The following is a 20,172-nucleotide window of genomic DNA, read 5'->3' as shown; positions in this document are numbered from 1 at the left end:
GCTCCGCAACGGGAGAGGCCACAGGAGTGAGAGGCCCGCGTACCGAAAAAAAAAAAAAAAAAAAAAAATCTGCAGTTTTATCCATATAATTTTTTATCCAAAACATAGGAAGCCTCATCAGTTTGATCCTTTTAAGTTTGTTTTTAAGTCAAAGTGTCAGTTAGTGGAAGTACATATAATAGAGTACTCCTGTCATATTTTTCTAATGATTTTTCATGTCAACAAACCATGTATTCTTTGTGCTGTTTAAAATAGTAGCATGAAAATATTTCTAGCTTTATCTTATGGCAAGGTGCCATAACGCAGGCTTATTCCTGAATAGCCATATGACAATGGTACTGCCATCTGCTTATCCTGATATTCCTTTTCCTGGCAAACCTTGGACCCATATGGGTGCTTTGTGTCTCTGTGTACATCACTAGGAGAGGCAAAATCAATACCTACACTTTTCCTTGGAAACAACTTTTTATAATTACTCAGAACATGAAGACAATTTTCTTTTCTGTTTACTGTCTTCTTCCTCTAGTTTTCACACACCTGCCTTGTAATAGAAGCAGAAACAATTTGACTTCAGGAATATGTGAAAGCTGTCAGGGCAAGCTGTCGGGTTTGAGGCATCACAATCACCTTAAAGGACTGATGGCCTGTGCTTTGTGGAGTTGAAACTTCATCACTCAGGAGATAAAATGATCCATCCTTTTACATGTTGACAGGATGGCAATTTGGTGTCAATTTGGAGAGTCACATATTCAGGCAGTAAGGCATATACAGTCTATGAACGGGCCTCGTATTTCCAGTGACAGGCATTTTCAATAATGCCTAAAATATTTGATAAGGGCTGTTTAGAATAATTTTAAGCAACTATGTCAATTTCTTGGGTGACACATTCTTACGCTTTAGTGGAAATATGGTAATGGCCCATTTGCCATTCTTTAATGTTTGCCTTCAAACTAAATAATTTTATTTATATTATTAAAATATTTAAATGCATCTATGTATGTCTCTTTTTAACTGTAGTATATTTCAATTCAATTTGAAATCTCTTTTGGGGTAAGTGAACTTTTTTTTAAACTTAAAAAGATCTCTTTCATATGAAACAATAAATATGAAAAAAATCACAGCCATATTGGGAATAATTAAGTGAATGGCTGTAACTCATACAGGAAACTCAATGTTTACAAAAGGACTGACCCATAGGCTTGCTTTGTGAAGATCTGTATTAGGCCAAATTAATGTTTTAGCAAACACAATTATGAGCGACATGATATTCACAAAGGAAATTTTTCCAGAATACAAAGCCCATCTTTTGGCTTCTGCACCTGTCCCTGAGACTGGTGTAAGCTGTCACTGTACTTGAGAAGTCAGCACAGGTTCCTTGACAAGAGCCTCTACCAAAGCTTCTACCTATTGTTTTGTTACTGCTGCCCCAACTACAGGAGCTTCAAAAAACTGAACAGCTGTAAAATGGGCAAATTTCTAAAGAAGACAGATTCTAAATTTGAGAGAACAATAATTTTCAATCAGCAAGATTTAAGGTAATATACCTACATATTTTAAAGTATGACTAATCTGAAAGATGACCATTTTGAAGAAAGTGAGTGGGTGGTGATAGAAATCAGAAGTTACAAGGACAAAGGGCAAAATTTGCATTTTATGTTCTTCCAAGGAGTGAAATCTGTGTCTAAGAATTTAAAAGAGGAGTAGAAATGCTTAGTGTGCTTTCAGACAACTAAAAAATTAGTTTATCCTGTTTAGCTTGCCTAGAAACAACTGTGGAAAGCACCTAATAAATGTGTATTTTACTATTTGATTTGATTTTATTCTGGACTTTTCTAAATTAAGGCTTCCTACATGCTACCAGGTGAGAAAATTGTACTGGTAATACTGCGTTACAGAAAGCACAATGGTGACACGAGAAGTGAGTCTCTAAATTCAGTTTCACTAAGAAGCTTTGATGTTCAGTTTTTGTAGATGGATAGATTCTAAATTTCTGCTTAAAAAGTTTACTAAAAGTCTTTCAGTAAAGATAAGTTCCATAGTAACCTATTTTCTAATGAAATTTTTGAAAAAAAGAGGCAAACATGTTTCTTCGTAAAGAACACAGGCTAGAATACAGGTGACCTAATAGCAGGCTGGAGACTATAAGGAAATAGAAGGCACAGAAAGTCATTTCAGCTGCCACAGCCGTGACCAGCAGGCATCTTAGGAGGTTTATAGCTGCCTCATAAACCTGGGCTGCCTAAAAAAGGTGCTCTTACATATCACAATTTAATATTAAAATCTGTTTCTTCATATAAAAAAGGCCTTAGTTTTCTAGGCACAGTCAGCTGGAGGGCTATCCTTAAGAAACTGTGGAATCAAAAGTCTGGTTAAGAATTGTCTATAAAATGAAAATACTATTATTTATCTTCATTACCTTATCTTTCATTCTATTCATCAGAGGCAATCCTTCTCTTTACTGTGTATTTCCTTCCTGTACTAGAATATCAGAAGTGAGGGCTTTCTCTCCATTTATTTCTTCCTAAATTATGCTCAGAGGATTGAGGGAGGCTATACTTACTGCATGCACATTTGGGACGTTATTTAAATAAAGGAAAACTTCTTTCAGGTGGGTATCAGTGACCAGGGCAACTCACTTGACATTTTTAATAAAATATACTTAAGGTTTAGATTTAAACATACACATAAGAAGTAGGGCAAAAAAATTTTTCTTTATCCAAGTAAAGCAAACAAATCATTATCCCATGGAAAATTTGCTCCCATATCTATACTTGTTCTCCTGATCCATCTTCACCTCTCACCCACCTCTCCCAATAGACACAGGTATGTGCTCACTCAGAGGTTTTCTGTTTCTTTGGTGTCTAGTTCATACTGAGTCCTTCATGGGAGCTACAGGAGCACCACAGGTAGCAATGCCCTGCTTTAACCATCTACTAAAAGCATGCACTACTGTGACCACTGTATTTTTGTTGCATCCTGAACAAATCACACTCTCAGGTGATCACACTCTCATATTCTGAACTAATATGAAAATCATGAATTTTTAGTACAGTCAATATTCCAGTAGAAGCAATCTGCCTTCGTTTACCCATCAAATTGCTGGTAACCGTATTGCTCACACTACTCTTCCTGACCCAACTACAAGAGGGAGAATAATGATTTCCCTCTGTAGAATTCAACCCATTTGTAGGTGGACAACTGTCGCTTTTGATTGCCAATTGTTCATTCCTTTTTCTCTTTGAACAGCTCCTTGATTTTCCAGTGATTCAGTGCAGACCGTTTCCATTTAGTGGCTCCAGATATGTCAAGTAACTCAGGTCTATTTGATGAGATACTACATCATTCTGACCAAAATTCCTAATTAAGGGTCAAGTCAGGACAATCAGAGCCATTAAACATCTCTTGTCACTGTTGGTCAAGGATTTTTTTTTTTTTTCCCCTGCTGTGGTTGTAAAGCTGAAAGAAAATTACCTAGAGTTACTGACATCTTCTTTGCCATTGATTGTAAAGAGTTTGAAATCCAGAGAAAGTGTAACAGAGAACATTGTTTGAACACTTGAATCTGACAATATCTTAAGTCAACTCTACCTGTGGGTTTATATTATATATACCAATAGAGTCTCTTTTTAATTTAAGTCAGCTGAGTTGAATGTTTAGCTAATACCATTCTTACTATCAACAACTAAATATCAATACAATTCACAAGCCTGAGTATCACTATGAATTTATACAATTTCATCACCTGTTAGGTTTAAATGACCTTAACTGCATATGTGCTGTCCTCAGTATAAAGTAGAGATTTCAAAGTGGACATCTTTGGAGAGGTCAAAAGGATGACCAAGATGACACTGCCTACCTACTATATCCCCTACTGGTGAATGATGAAATAAATAAATTGTTTTGGATATTGTCTATCTAACAAGTATAGGAGATTATAAGAGATATAAGGGTCAATATGAAACATCAACTTAAATAGCTTAAATTGTTTTGGATTGACAACCTTAATACATTATTTCAGAGAGTATAATGATGCACTGCCTGGGGATTTTCACTATGTATATACATGTTGAAATCATATTAAGATTGACATTTTTCGGGCTTCCCTGGTGGCGCAGTGGTTGAGAGTCCGCCTGCCAATGCAGGGGACGCGGGTTCGTGCCCCAGTCCGGGAGGATCCCACATGCCGCGGAGCGGCTGGGCCCGTGAGCCATGGCCGCTGAGCCTGCGCGTCCAGAGCCTGTGCTCCGCAACGGGAGAGGCCATAAAGAGGCCTGCGTACCGAAAAAAAAAAAAAAAAAAAAAAGATTGACATTTTTGAGGGCCCAAATATGAAAATTTTAACAAAATATCTCTACCTCATTTGCACTTACATAAGCTTGGTGTTTTTTACCACAAAAAATTATTTCTGATGCCTATTGATGCTGTTGTATATCAGTAGTCCATTACTTATATTAAGTGGCATTCCACTATATGGATATACCATAATTCTTTTAATCTATTCACCTGTTGAGAGATCTTCGAGTCACTTTCAGTTTTTTGTCTGTTAAAAATTAAGCTGATATGTACAATTTTGTGTAAGTTTTTGTATAGACATACCCTTTTTTTTTTTCTGAGTAAATACCAAGGAGTGAAATTGCTGGATCCTATGGGAGATAAATATTTAACTTTTTCAAATAAACTGCAAAATTGTGCTTCAATATGGGGATACCATGTTATACTCTCAACAGGAGAAGATGATAGTTCCAGTTCTTCCACATCCTCACTGACTCGTGGTGTATCCAGTGGTTTGAACGTTAGCCATTCTGAGATGCGTGCAGTGATTTGTAGCTGGGGCATAATTTATGTTTCCCTAGTGGTTCGTGATGATGAGCATCCATAACATAGTTTGCTGCTATGTTATTTTTCTTGTTGAAGTTCCTGTTCAGATAATGTGCTCCTTTTAAAAATTGGATTGTTCGTTTTCTTATTGACTTTTGAGAGTTCTTTATATATTTTGGATGCAGGTTTTTAAATAAGGTATATGATTTATTAATGCTTTCTCCCAGCCTGTGGCTTGTCTCTTCTTTCTCTTAATGATGTTTTTTTTTTTTTTTTTTTTTTTTTTTTTTGCGGTACGCGGGCTTCTCACTGCTGTGGCCTCTCCCGTTGCGGAGCACAGGCTCCGGACGCGCAGGCTCAGCGGCCATGGCTCACGGGCCCAGCTGCTCCGCGGCATGTGGGATCTTCCCAGACCGGGGCACGAACCCGCGTCCCCTGCATCGGCAGGCGGACTCGCAACCACTGCGCCACCAGGGAAGCCCCCTTAATGATGTTTTTTTGAAGAACAGAAATTTTTAATTATGATGAAGTCCAGTTTATCACTTTGTTCATTTTATGGATCATACTTTGGTATCCTCTATCAAAATAATTATGCCGATTAGTCAAACAAAAAAAGAGTATATACTATATATATATACATTATAATTACATATATATTATGTCATATATATTTATATATACATAATATAATATTTTATATATATTTTTAAAACTCTAGAATATTTAAATTTATCTGTAATGACAGAAAGTGGATCAGTGGTTGCCTGGGGGATAGAATTACAAAAGGGATATGAGGAAACGTTGAGAGCATTGGACATGCTCACTATCTTGATCGTGGCAGTGATTTTTAGTGTATATTTATGACACAACTTACGAGTTTGTAGGTTTAAGTATGGGTACTAGATTGTATGTCAGTTATATCTCAATAAAGCTGATAAAAACATATATATTGCATGGAAACATAAGTGAATGCTAGGAGCTCAAATCAAATTGAATAAAGCATGATTTATTTTTGTTATCACTGTGGCTTGAATAGCTTTTGAACTGTTCTGGGAACTGATTCTTAAATATGGAAAAAAATCGGGCACTCATTTGTCATCACAGAAGGATTCAAAGGGTAATGAGATACATGGATATGTCAGTTTGCACTTTCCAGTGTATGGTAAAGTCCAGCTTTTATTTTCCGTGTTAACTACAGAGACAGCCCTGACCCTATCTAGTAATAATCATAGTTACAATATTCCATTACTGAATCCCCTAATTTTCCCCCAGGTGACTTATTATTACACTGAGTTACTGTTAAATTCTGTTTCTGCAGCTTACACTCCAGGTAGAATGCAGATTGTTTATTTTCCACAAGACTAGCCTTGGAATAACTCCTGGTCATAGTATTCTGACAGCCTATTTAGGGAAAGAAAAAAGGTAGGAAAAAAATCTGTAAGTAGTGAAGGTCAGAATGTATGGCAATGAAAACTGTAATTAATTTTCTTTTATTTAGAAAAAGAAATAGTGATAATACAATCAAAATGTGTTTAGTTCCAGGATAATTTGGCTCAGAAAAGATCATCACTTCTTTAACAACAAATGCGGTTGCCTTGGGCATATCAGTAGAAAAAAACATGGTCAGTAAAGGCATATAAATTCCAGCCCTATTGCTTACTAGCTGAGAGACTTCACACAAGGCATTTAACCATGAGTAGCAGATTCCTAACCTAATTTATTTGTTTAAAAAATAGGGAGAAAACATTGATTCTTCTACCAGCATTAAAGCTATCAATTGTTTACTCACTGTGAAATGAAATTTTAAAAAAATTACAAGCCATTTAAAAGCAATGCTTAAAAGTAGAAGTGTACTATTTAGGAGTAAGACAAAATTTTGGTTAAGACTTGAAACAAAATTTGGAACAGTGATGAGCACACATATTCACTGAAAATTGCTAGGTATAAGGGGAGAAGACTCCTCTAGGCTTTACTATGACAAGCACCGATCCTATCCTTCACAATACAAAAGTATTAGTTTGTCTGCAAATTTTCTCTGTGCTCTTTTACCCAAAAAAAAAACCTTTTCAGGAAGCAAATACATCTATCCCAGGCAGATAACATCTTAAAAGTCTTAGTACACCCTTCAGTTATCACATTTAAACACTGTCTTTCTATTCTTTCCTGAAACTATTCTTCACCAAGAAAACAGCTTTTCTCAGGGCTGGGGTCAACTTCCTGTAGGTGTGATATCAAATACACTAAAGATAAATTTATACACATGTAATCCCTCCATGCAAATGTGTTGTTTTTTAATTGCGGTTAAAAAACAAACAGAAAAACCACGTAACATAAAATGTACCACCTTAACCATTTTTAAGTGTTCAGTTCAGTAGTATAAAGTGTATTTGCATTCTTGCACAACAATTCTCTAGAACTTTTCTTGCAAAATTGGAACTCTATACCCATTAAACAACAACTTCTCATTTCCCCCTTCCCCAAGTGCCTTGCAACCTCCATTCAACTTTCTGTTTCTAGGAGTCTGACTACTTTACATATCTCACATGAGCGGAATCATATGGTATTGACTTTCTGTTACTAGCATATTTTATTTAACGTAACATCCTTAAGGTACATCCACATTGTGGCATATGACAGAATCTCCTTGTTTACTACAGCTGAATAATACTTCATTGTATGTGTATACCACATTTTATTATGTCCATTCATCTGTCTATGAACATTTTGTGTTGCTTTGTGGGATAATGCTTCAGTGAGCATGAGTATGCCAATATCTCTTCAAGGTCCTGCTTTCAGTTTTTTTGGACATGACCCAGAAGTTAGGTCGCTGGATAATAGAATAATTCTATTTTTAACTTTTTGAGGAACCACCATACTGTTTTCCATAGCAGCTGCACCATTTTACATCCCCACCAGTACTGTGTAAGAATTCCAGTTTCTCAGCATCCTTGTTAGTACTTGCTATTGTCTGGTTTTCAATTTTGTGTTTGTTTTTTAATAGTGCCCACCCTAGCCCCAATAGTGTGAAGTGATTGTGTGGTTTTGATTTGTATTTTTTTTAATGATTAGTGATGTTGAGATTCATTTAGTTTGCTTGTTAACTCTTTGTATATCTTTTTGGGAAAATGTCTGTTCAAGTCCTTTGCCCATCTTTAATTGGGTTATTTGTTTTTTCTTTGTTGAGTTGTATGAGTTCTTTATATATTTGGGATATTAATTCCTTATCAGATATATAATTTGCAAATATCTCCCTCCATTGCCTTTTCACTCTGTTGGTTGTGGTTTTTGATGCACAGAAGTTTTGGAGTTTTTTGGTAGTCCTATTTGTGTATTTTTGCTTTTGTTGCCTTTTCTTTTGGTGTCATAGCCAAGAAATCATTATCAACTCATATGTCATGAAGCTTTATCCCTGTGTTTTCTTCTAGGAGCTTTATAGTTTTAGGCCTTATGTTTAAGTCTTTAATCCATTTTGAGTTAATTTTTGTATGTGGTGAAAGGTAAGGGTCCAACTAATGCTTTTAAATGGGTATATCCAGTTTTCCCAACATCATATGTTAAAGAGACTCTCCTTCCCCCATTGTGTGGTTGGTATTGGCACCTTTGTCAAAGATCATTTGACCATATATGTAGTGTTTATTTCTAGGCCCTCTGTTCTTTTCCATTGGTCTATAAGTCTTTCTTTATATAACTGTCACATTGTTTTAATCACCATAGCTTTGTAATATGTTTTGAAATCAAGAAGTATGAGGCCTCTAACTTTGTTCTTCCTTTTAAAGATTATTTTGGCTATTCAGGTTCTTTTGAAATTCTAGAATTTTTTCCTATTTCTGCAAAAAATGTCATTGGGATTTTGATAGGTTTGCATTGAATCTGTAGATTGCTTTGGGTGTTGCAGACATTTTAATAGTGGTAAGTCTTCCAATCCTTAAACATGTAACGTTTAACCATTTATTTGTGCCTTTAATTTCTCTTAGGATTGTTTTATAGTTTTCAGTATACATGTCTTTTCGCCTTCTTGCTTATATTTATTCCAGAATATTTTACTCTTTTTGATACTGTTGTAAAGTTTACACCTATAAGCTTCCATCTTATTACCGCCTTTGCTGCGTCACATAAATTTGGTGCATTATATTTTCATTGGTTTTTGTGTATTTTCTAAATAACCTTGTCATTTCTTCTTTGATCATTGATTTTTTGAGTATATTGTTTAATTTCAACACATTTGTGAATTTTTCAGCTTCACTTCTGCTAGATTTCTAGTTTATTTCCATTGTGGTTGGAAAAGATACTTTGTGTGAGTTCAATCTTCTCAAATTTGTTAAGAATTTTTTTGTAGCCTATCATGTGGTCTATCCTGGAGAATGTTCTGTGTGTGCTTGGGGCGAACTTGTATTCTATTTTTGTTTGGTGGAGTAGCCTGTATATGTCTGTTAGATCACTTGGTCTATAGTGTTGTTCAAGTCCTCAGTGTCTTTATTGATTTTTCTATCTTATTGGTCTATCCATTATTGAAATTGGGATATTGAAGTATTCTACTATTATTATGTTGCTGTTTATTTCTACATTCAGAACTGTCAGTGTTTGCTTAATATATTTGGGAGTTCGGATATTAGATACATATATATTTATAATTTTCATATACCCCTCCATAACCAATACAGTATTGAAGGAGAAGAACAAAGTTGGAGGGCTGAGACTAACTGACTCCAAGACTTACTATAAAGATACAGTAATCAAGATGGTGTAGACAAATAAATCAAAGATACAAATAGAGAGCCCAGGAACAGACCCGTGTAAATGTAGACAACTGATCCCTGACAAAGGAACAAAGGCAATACAATGGAGCAAAAATAGTCTTTGAAACAAATGTTGCTGGAACAACTGGACAGCCATGTGCCAAAAAATGAATCTAGAGTCAGACTTCATATGCTTCATAAAAATTAACACAAATTGGTTTATAGACCTAAATGTAAAATGCAAAGCTATAAAACTCCTAGAAAATAATGTAGGAGGAAACCTAAATGACCTTGAGTACGGTGAAGACATTTCAGATACAACACCACAGTCATGATCCATGAAAAAAATTGATGAGCTTGACTTTATTAAAATTAAAAATTTCTGCTCTCCAAAAGGCAATGTCAAGAGCTAGAGAGGATAAGCCACAGACTGGGAGAAAAAAATTGCAGAAGAAACACTACCTAAAATATACAAAGAACATTTAAAACTCAACAAGAAGAAAACAAACAACCCAATTAAAAATGGGCCAGTCTTTAACAGACACCATACTGAAGAAGATATACAGATGGTAAAGAAACATATGAAAAGACATTCCTTGTCTTATATCATTGGAGAGATGCACATCAAAACAACAATAAGATACCAGTCCACACCTATTAGAATGGTCAACACTGACAGCACTAAATGCCAGTGGGGACGTGGCACAAAAAGAGCTCTCGTTCATTGCTGGTGGGAACACAAAATGGTGCAGCCACTTTCGAAGACAGCTTGACTGTTTCTTACAAAACTAAACATACTCTTACCATTCAATCTAGTAATCACACTTTTCTGTATGTACCCAGATAAATTGATAAATCACATCCACACAAAAACCTACACACAGATGTTTATAGCAGCTTTATTCACAATTGCCAAAACCTGGAATGTCCTTCAGTATGTGAATGGATAAATAAACTCTGGTAAATCCAGATGATGGAATATTAATCATCACTAAAAAGAAATAAACTCTGAAGCCATGAAAGGACGTGGAAGAACCTTAAATGCATATTACTAAGTGAAAGAAGCCAATGAGAAAAAGCTACATACTGTACGCTAGTAAAAAAAAATGAGAAGTTTCCAGGCATTTGGTGGGGAAGGGAATCAGGAAGGCTAAATAGGCAGAACATAGAGGATTTTTAGGCCAGTGCAAATACTCTGTATGAAACCATGTTGATGGATATATGTCATTATACGTTTTTCCAAACTCATAGAATATACGACACCAAGAGCAAACCCTAGTGTAAACGGTGGACTCTAGGTGATAATGATGTGTCAGTGTAGATTCATCATTGTAACGAATGTGTAACACCTTGGTGATGGTGAGGAGGAGCTACACGTGTGTGGGGTTAGGGATTTATGGGAAATCTCTGTACCTTCCCCTATATTCCATTGTACACCCCCAAACTGCTTTTAAAATAGTCTTAAAAAACAGGCCACCCTTGCTTGTCTCGATAGACTGACTTTGTACAGGTAAAGACTTTCACCAATCAGTCCAGATAGAGATTCTGGGGACCTCTGAAATCTACTGGGGATATATCATCTCTGGGTCCATTTATAATTGCCCAGTTAAAAAGGGTTTGCCTGTTTCTTCTCTGAGGTCCATAATTTCTTCCTCCTTCTGGTGTCTGTCTGCAGTGCTACAGTCTCTTCTACGTTGTAACTTGTGGTGGTACTTACCTAACTCCAAGTCCGATGAGATGGAAACCAGCCTCTGGGGTAGCTCTGCCACAAAACCCTGAACGTTAGATACATAGTACCTTCTCCTCTTTTTCTCCTAAGGAAGAAGCTGTGAGTTGTGAGTTTTCTCCTGATCACAGTGTGTGGTGCTGGGGGTGGGGACTGGCGTGAGTAAAATGCTGTGAATCTTCCCGCCTGCTTTGATGTACCCCTCCTTGCCTTGCGCTCACCTGCTAAGAGGCTCTGCAACCTCTTCAGTGCGTTCTGGAGTTCTCACAATGATAACATTGTCTGCATATTGTTGTTAAATTGGCGATTCCCTGGAATCAGGAATGAGCGCCTGGAGCTTCCTTCCTATTCTGCCGTCTTGTTAAGATCACTCAAATGTGTTTTAAAAATAATGACTTTATTCATACATTTTACTACTTTTTGTATTCTTTTCTGTAAAACCTGCTGAGCCTTTTGTCATTTAGGATGCTGTAAAGAAACCAGAACTCATTCTGTATATTCCAGCAGAAAATGATTTAATCCAGGAATTAGATGATTATAAATTATGGGGTTTTAAAACCACCTTTCTGAATGATCTGTAGTCAGGTGGCCACAGCTTGATTGCTGAGTTCCAAATGACATCTTCATAGCAGAGATGACAGATAGTTTTCCACCTCCACTATCACTGAAACTGCTTTTCCATATCCAAAAATCCTGGTGACTCAGCACTGCAACACTGAAACTGGCCAGTTTCTAATCTCCCATATCTCCAAAAATAAGAAAATATTTCCACTCACTTGTACTTCCCAAATGTCATTAAGTGTTTTCAGTTGAAATAATTCACTCACAGAATCTTAGCTGCAAGAAGCTCCTGAAATTTTCATTTGTACCTTTTCACCTTCACTGTTCACAAGTGGACACCAAATCAAGTGAAAATAGAGACTAAGTTCCAACTGGCCACAAGTGCCACACACCCTTCGGGGTACTTAGTATTGAAATACATCCTCGCACTCAAAAGGACAAAAATAATGTGCTTATAACAAAATAATGAAAAATTCCTCTTACATGCACGATTTCACTCCTCTCCCCAAAAGGAGGTATTTGATGACCAACAGTCATTCTCTTCTTCGCTAGATGTTCTTTCTCCTCTAGTTTAGTCATAATCCAAGCTTGAACTACATCTCAAGTAATAAATAGAAAGTTGACTAGCAAAAAAGTCAGCTTAAAGTAACCGAGACTGTTCAGTGTTCTGCTTATGCCTGAGATGTACAAAACTGTAAAGAGAGTCACTTCAATTTAACAAGAAGAAAAAGCTGGTAAACTAAAAAAAAAGAAAAACCAAACAAAACAACTTTTTTGAACTCGTCAGAAAGTTGAAGTCCCAGGACAACCAGATAGCATAAAAGGTGATAGAGTGAGGCAACTCAAAATGATGGGATAAGGACATGGGAGCACCTGTGCCAGGGAATATGCAGCAGTGCTGGGGGATTATCAACTTCTAAGAAGAATTCACTGAAACTTTTTAGTATAATTTAGTGTGGACTAGCAGGCAGTTCACAGTCCCTGCAGCCACAGATATGAGTAGAGTTTTTACCAACTCGCAAAACTGTTCTTCAGAGATCTCCACTGGATTTCATGACAATAAGATAGGTATGAAGATACAGAGAAGTCATATTGATTACCTTTTTTTCATTCAGTCACCCAACAGGTATTTATTTGTTACAGGCACTGTTGTAAATGGTGATGACCCAGCAGGTCATAAAACAGACACTGCCCTACTTTTCTTAACTTATATAATAATAATGAACAAATGATAACATTAAAATTAAGGCAGCTTTAACTTGATGCTATTTATCCTGTGGTCATGAGAAAGCTATTGAAATAAAGTATGGAAGTCTAAAATGTAATTTGAATGCTGAACAAGAATATGATAAATTTCTTACATTTTATGAGTTAACCAAAATTAAGGTGTGATTTATAAAATTTCATAAAATGTCTTATATATTTTATGTCTTATATATTTTAATATAACTACTTTATATAGTAGTTATATTAGTAGTTATAAAGTAGTTATATATATTATATAAAGTAGTTATATTATTCCTTTTTAAAAATGTAACATTAAGGTAGAATTATTTAGGTAGATACATGATCCAAAATACATTTTTTTCTTTCTCTTTCTTGATTACATATACACACACACACACACACACACACACTTTCTTTCATTTCAATTCCTACCTCTTTCCCTTTCCTTCATATATTACTTACATTTTATTATCAAGGAGCTTTAGCATCCTCTGACATTTATATCATCTTATGGAAACTGTTACCTGAAATGTAGACTTAATAATTTATAATTCATTTCATTTCTAAGAACAATTCATTTGTTCTCTGTGCCAAATATATAATTAAGAAATGTTTACTGTGAACACAGCTACAATTTTAGGAGGCCTGTTGTTTGCTGAGTGGTGGAGTTATTAACTCTGCAAATCATGTTCCATCCCAGGCATTCCAAAGCTGACAAGCGCAACTATATGTATAAATGTAAAACGGGTAGACCATATCGAATTTAATTACACTCTATTTTACCGTTTGAATAGAGTTACAAAGGAAACAACATAAATTATTGTTATAGTTACTTATTTATTTGCCTTGAAATATTTTGACCAGCATCAAACATCTTTAGGTAATCAATTTATCAAGGGTTCTATATGAAAAAAGAGAAGTTAAGATAAATTAATAAGTTAAATTGTCTAATGAGTTAATTGTATAATTAACCTCAGAAGCATTATCTAATCTTTCTAATCTCCAGAATATATTCAAAACATTTTACTTCACTATTTTATGTTTAACATATCTTTCTGATTAGAGATCAAATTTTAGCATTTAGGCCTGTAATCTTCATATATTTCAGGTCTGTATTTGATACTACTGATGAATGATATTAATTCAAAAGTGGCTTAAAAGATCAAAACGTGTAAAACCCCACTTGAGTTTAGTTATATGACGTATAACTTTTCTGGGAATAGGGATGTTGTATTAAAAGGAGAAGAAATCCAACCATATCAATTATAAAGATAAAAGTATACATGAAAAAGTTTTCAGAGTGTTTCATATATAATCTCCATGACAGTGAGCCCTAGTAGGTTTTGTTCATCATTTCATCCCCAAGTGTTTGTGTGAAATTTGCCCAATAATTATTTTGTAATGAAATGGTAATGAAGAAAAAATATAAATATTTATAGCCATGTCAAAAATGTTTCCTGCCTCAAGAGTTATGCCATTTCTGTTTTGAGAGGAAAGGACAGGAAATGGGGAAAACAAATACTGAAGACCCCATATGTCCTTTGCAAATATTTTTCTCATTCAGTATTCACATCAACATTGTGTGGAAGTTGTTGCCTTTATTTTCCAAGAAAATGAGGCAAACAGTATTGAAACAATGTAACCAAGATTGTAGTTAAGAAAAACAATTAGTTTGAACATATTTGCTAGGGGAATTTGTTCCATTCTCTCTTAGAACTTAAGCCAAGGCTACATTCACAGAACTAGCAAAGAGGGCATAGTAAATTTGGTTATGCTAGCCATTCCAGTTATCCACAACTGTCATTGAATTAAGAATGCAGTCATCTGTTAATGAGAAAATTACTTAAAACTTTGATCATATGTATTTAATTATATATATATATATATATATATATATATATATATATATATAGTATTAATCTTGAATAGTTAAGTGTATTTGCAGAGACTATGATCTTTGTTCCTGACTGGCTAGGATTCATAGGTTCTTGCAAGAGTCACCCAACACAATTTTCTAAGAAGTTAAAATCATGGGATACTCTAGCCAATTGCATTCACTTAATTCCCAGCAAAGACTTCTAGTGTGATTTTTTTCCTATCTCTGTACCTAAAGAAGAGAGATAAAAACAGTGTATCATGAAAATTAAAGATTAACTGGTAACCTGGTCTCTCCCTCTCTTTCCCATCTGGTTCCTGATATGATCCTTCAAAATACTTGAGAGTAAAACAAGCCTCCCAGTTAGAAGAAAACAACACCGTCTCAAACTTTTTCCCTTCGAATTCCTTTAGTCTTTTTCTGGCAAGTACCACTCTGTAGTACAGAGAAGATATATTGTTCGTCTGATGACCAACAGTGCATGAGAATGTACAGTTCTCTTGTCAGCTTTTACTCTTTCATCCCATTCTAGGTAGGACTGGGCTACAGACTGAAAACTTGGGGTCATTTTATAATCCTTATGTGATGCAGTTCAAATGATACGTGTGTAATCTTCCATGAAGATTATATCTTTTTTGATTATAATCAAGTCACTGAAACCAGTCAATGCTCTGAATCCTTCTATCCAATCCTAATAATCCAGGAGGTAAATGCTGTATGTATAGGTAATTTTATCTTGATATTACAGATGTAAATCTGAGACACTCCTATTTCAATATATAATGCTGGGAATTCCATTTCATCAAAAAGGGACATCACCAGAATGATGAAAAATAAAGGTGTTCTATTCTTAGGTAACATTTTAGGAATAACTGATGACCTTAATGACATATCTAGGAAAGTGATGTAGCAAGATTACTATATTGGCCCATTTCAAAGCTAAAATAACTGCTGCCCTGGCCCATTTTACGCTTAGATTTGCTTGGTTTTGAGAATGTCATTTTAAAAATCATTATGTTAATAATAACTCTCAAATACTAAGGACTTACACTGTGTAAGACTCTGGGCATAGAGCTTCACGTTTATTGTTACATTTAATCCTTAGAACAATCACTTTTATTTTGTATTATAATTTCCATTTTATAGCCAAAGAAACCTAACAACAACAAAAACAATGTCGCATAACTTGCTTAATACAACCAATTTAGTAAATGGTAGTTAGAAATTGATTCATTTTCTTGATTGACTCACTATTACAACCCTTGTACATGTGCTACAGTTGAAATTATTTTCAGTGTGTTGATGATACATATACTAGAATAAAATTATTTTAAATTTCTAAGTCCTAAATTTAAGAAATAGTCTATTGAAAGTATTTGTTTAATGAAATATATTATTAAAATTTATATTGATTTTAAATATCAAAGCCCTCTATTATAAGTGATGCCAAAAATTTTTAAATGTAGGTAACAAATTGATATACAAATATATTTTCACATCACACCTATCATTATAATTATTTTAATTGGTAAGTTCTATCATCCTAGTATATATTACTTTCTTCTGTAAAAAAAAAATTGCATAAGTCCGTTTTTTGTGTCTGCTTAACAGTATTTTTAATAATATCACTATTCACTTAATGGAAGATGTTTAGACAAATTTGATTTAGCTTAGGTAATACAATTATCTAATATTTTCTCTCTACTAAATATTTTATAATATTAGTAAACTAAAATGAATCAGTGTTTCATCCATCTAAATTTATCTATTTAAATTTATTGAAAACTATAAATCTATTATTATTATAAATATATATGTAGAAATAAGAAATAAATATATGAATGTATATTATATATAAATATAAATACACAGTAGTCTCCCTTCATCTGCAGTTTGGTTTCCCACAGATTTAGTTACTGTGTGGAAAACATTAAACAGATAATTCCAGAAATAAACAATTCATAAATTTTAAATTGTGCACCGTTCTAAGTAGCATGATGAAATCTCATGACATAAACTCCATCCTGCCCTGGACTTGAGTCCTCCTTTGTCCAGAGTAGCCCAGCTGTAGGAGCCGCCCACCGGTTAGTCACTAGGCAGCTATCTTGGGTATCAGGTCGCCTGTCAAGGTATCGCAGTGATCATGTTCAGGTGACCCTTACCTTATTTAATAGTGTCCCCAAAGCACAAGAGAAGTGATGCTGGCAATTCAGATATGCCAAAGAGAAGCCATGAAGTGCTTCCTTTACGTGAAAAGGTGAAAGTTCTTGATTTAATAAGGAAAGAAAAAAAATCATATGCTGAAGTTGCTAAAATCTAAGGTAAAAACAAACCTTCTGTTATTGAAATTGTTGAGAAGGAAAAAGAAATTTGTGCTAGTTTTGCTGTCGCACTTCAAACTGCAAAAGTTTACACTACAGTGCCTGTGATTAGTGCTTAGTTAAGATGGAAAAGGCATTAAATTTGTACAATAAGATATTTTGAGAGACCACATTCAATTAGCTTTTATTACCTATATTGCTTTAATTTTTTTCTATTTTTTATTAGTTATTGTGTTTAATCTCTTACTGTGCCTAATTTATAAATTAAATTTTATCATAGGTATGTATGTACATTAAAAGGCATCGTGTGTGTGTGTGTGTGTGTGTGTGTGTGTGTGTGTGACAGAAAGTTAACTGGAATAATTATTAATAGGTTCTAGGAAAAAACCTGAACTTTTATCTTCTTATGCTGATGACCACTCAATGATGTGATGTGTCAGTAACAAGCACTCTTGTTGCTTGATTGACAAAAAAAGTGATGCAGGTGTACAAGTGCATTGTGTGTGCATGTATGAGCATAATTCCTCAACTATTGAAATAAGATAAAAATATTTTCCCACCATTATTTTAGAGTTACACTTTTAATTAATGTGATGATTTTGAATTATTTTGACATCCTTCTTTATAATAAGTATCACATATAAATAATTCTGGATAGGTTTCCTTGTTCTCATTAAAAAAACAAAGGAAAGTACATTATATAGATTTGCTTAGTCATGCATAAGTGGAATCAAGCAGCTCTGGTGGCTATACTTCATATCACATCTTTGCTTAATGATTTCAGTGTGCCCCTGGCATTTTATGGGAAATAGTTACAGGAATACAGTGTACCTGTCTTGCTTACTCAATTTATACATTTTAAAAAATTAAGTACATTACACGAAGTAAATCTTAATTATTTGAAAATAAAATGTTAATGAAATACATTTATCTTCTCCTTTTATTAGCTACTGAGAAAGTTAACAAAACTCCTGAATTTAAAAATAAACCACTTGAATATTTAAAATTTGTTCTTTGAATTTAAAATTTTTTCCATTATAATTTGGGCATGTACAGCTGACTTTTAACATAGATAAATATTTGGTTTTCACAGTCTTTCTACCTGGCACTTGTAGACATGACTATTTTCTGAATATGTATTAATGTTCCCTCAAAAATTACAGGGAGGTAGAATGAAAACAAAATATATTTTAAAATAATAAAGGTGAGGTAAATATAAATTTGCTTCTGTGTTTCTAACCATAAATATAGAAAAGCACATCTGGTACCTTTTCCCATCCCTGCCCTCCACATACTCCTAGGAGCTAGTGTGATATTAACTCAAGAAGAATTTTTTGCTTAGTTTTCTAGGTTGCAGATTCTAAAAAGAGTGACCTTTGCTACTTTATTCCCTCTCAGTCTCTTTTAATTTTAAATTTAGAACTATGGATTAAGAAGTGCTGGGCAACCGAAGGATTTTAGGGTTAATATTTTTAAAGATATTGGTATTTAAAGTGGGTTTCTTTATTTACTGAACAATGGATCAGAATTTCATGTGTATTGTTGGGCATTTGTACTATCTAGTCTTAGTTTTGTTATTAGTTTAAAAAATAGGTAACATCTACATTACAGGATTTGTTTCTTTTTTTAAGTTTTAATTTAGACATAATTTTGGAACTTATAGGCAAGTTGCATGAGAAGGCCAAAGAAATCGCAGATATCCTTTCCCCAGATTCAATAAATATTAACATGTTATTACATTTATTGATTCTTTCTGTCCTTACTATGTGTGTGTGTTTGTTTGTTTATACACACAGGACCTTAACTAAAAGTTGAGGATGCCCCTTTATTCAAATATGTACATCAATAGGTATTTCTTAAAAACAGGAATTTTATTATATTACATAGTAAAGTTATCAAAATCAGAAAATGTATATTAATCTAATACTATTATGTAATCTACTGACTTTATTCAAACATCATCAATTAACCCAATACTATTCTTTTTTTTAAATTAATTTTTATTGGAGTATAGTTGCTTTACAGTGTGTTAGTTTCTACTGTAGAGCAAAATGTATCAGCTATACATATACATATATCCTCTCTTTTTTGGATTTCCTTCCCATTTAGGTCACCACAGTGCATTAAGTAGAGCTCCCTGTGCTATACAGTATGTTCTCATTAGTTATCTATTTTATACATAATATCAGTAGTGTGTATGTGTCAATCACACTCTCCCAATTCCTCCCCCCTCCCTTTCCCCCTTGGTATCCATATGTTTGTTCTCTATATCTGTGCATCTATTTCTGCTTTGCAAATAAAGTCATCTACTCCATTTTTCTAGATTCCACATATATGCGTTAATATATGTTATTTATTTTTCTCTTTCTGACTTACTTCAGTCTGTATGACAGTCTCTAGGTCCATCCACATCTCTACAAATGACCCAGTTTCATTCCTTTTTATGGCTGAGTAATATTCCATTGTATATATGTACCACATCTTCTTTATCCATTCCTCCGCTGATGGACATTTAGGTTGCTTCCATGTCCTGGATATTGTACATAGTGCTGCTATGAACATTGGGGTGTATGTGTCTTTTTGAATTATAGTTTTCTCTGGGTATATGCCCAGTCCAATAATATTCTTTATAGCAAAACAAATCTAACATCATGCATTACATTTATTTATCATGCCTCATATGTCTCTTTAATCTGACAAATTTGCTGAGTGATTCTTTGTATTTCATGACTGTGTTTCCTAGGAGTGCAGGCCAGCTGTTTTGTAGATCACATTCAATTTGTGTAATACTGCCACATGATTGCATTCAGGTTATGTGCTTTTGGCAGGAATACCTCAGAAGTGATGCTGCATCTTCAGTGATTTATAACTGGATTCGGATGTTACTGATTAGTCCTGTTACTATTC

The sequence above is a fragment of the Hyperoodon ampullatus genome (assembly GCF_949752795.1).
Source record: "Hyperoodon ampullatus genome assembly, chromosome: 20".
Taxonomy (NCBI): domain Eukaryota; kingdom Metazoa; phylum Chordata; class Mammalia; order Artiodactyla; family Ziphiidae; genus Hyperoodon; species Hyperoodon ampullatus.
The sequence above is the reverse complement of the archived record's forward strand: the minus strand, read 5'-3'. Positions refer to the sequence as shown.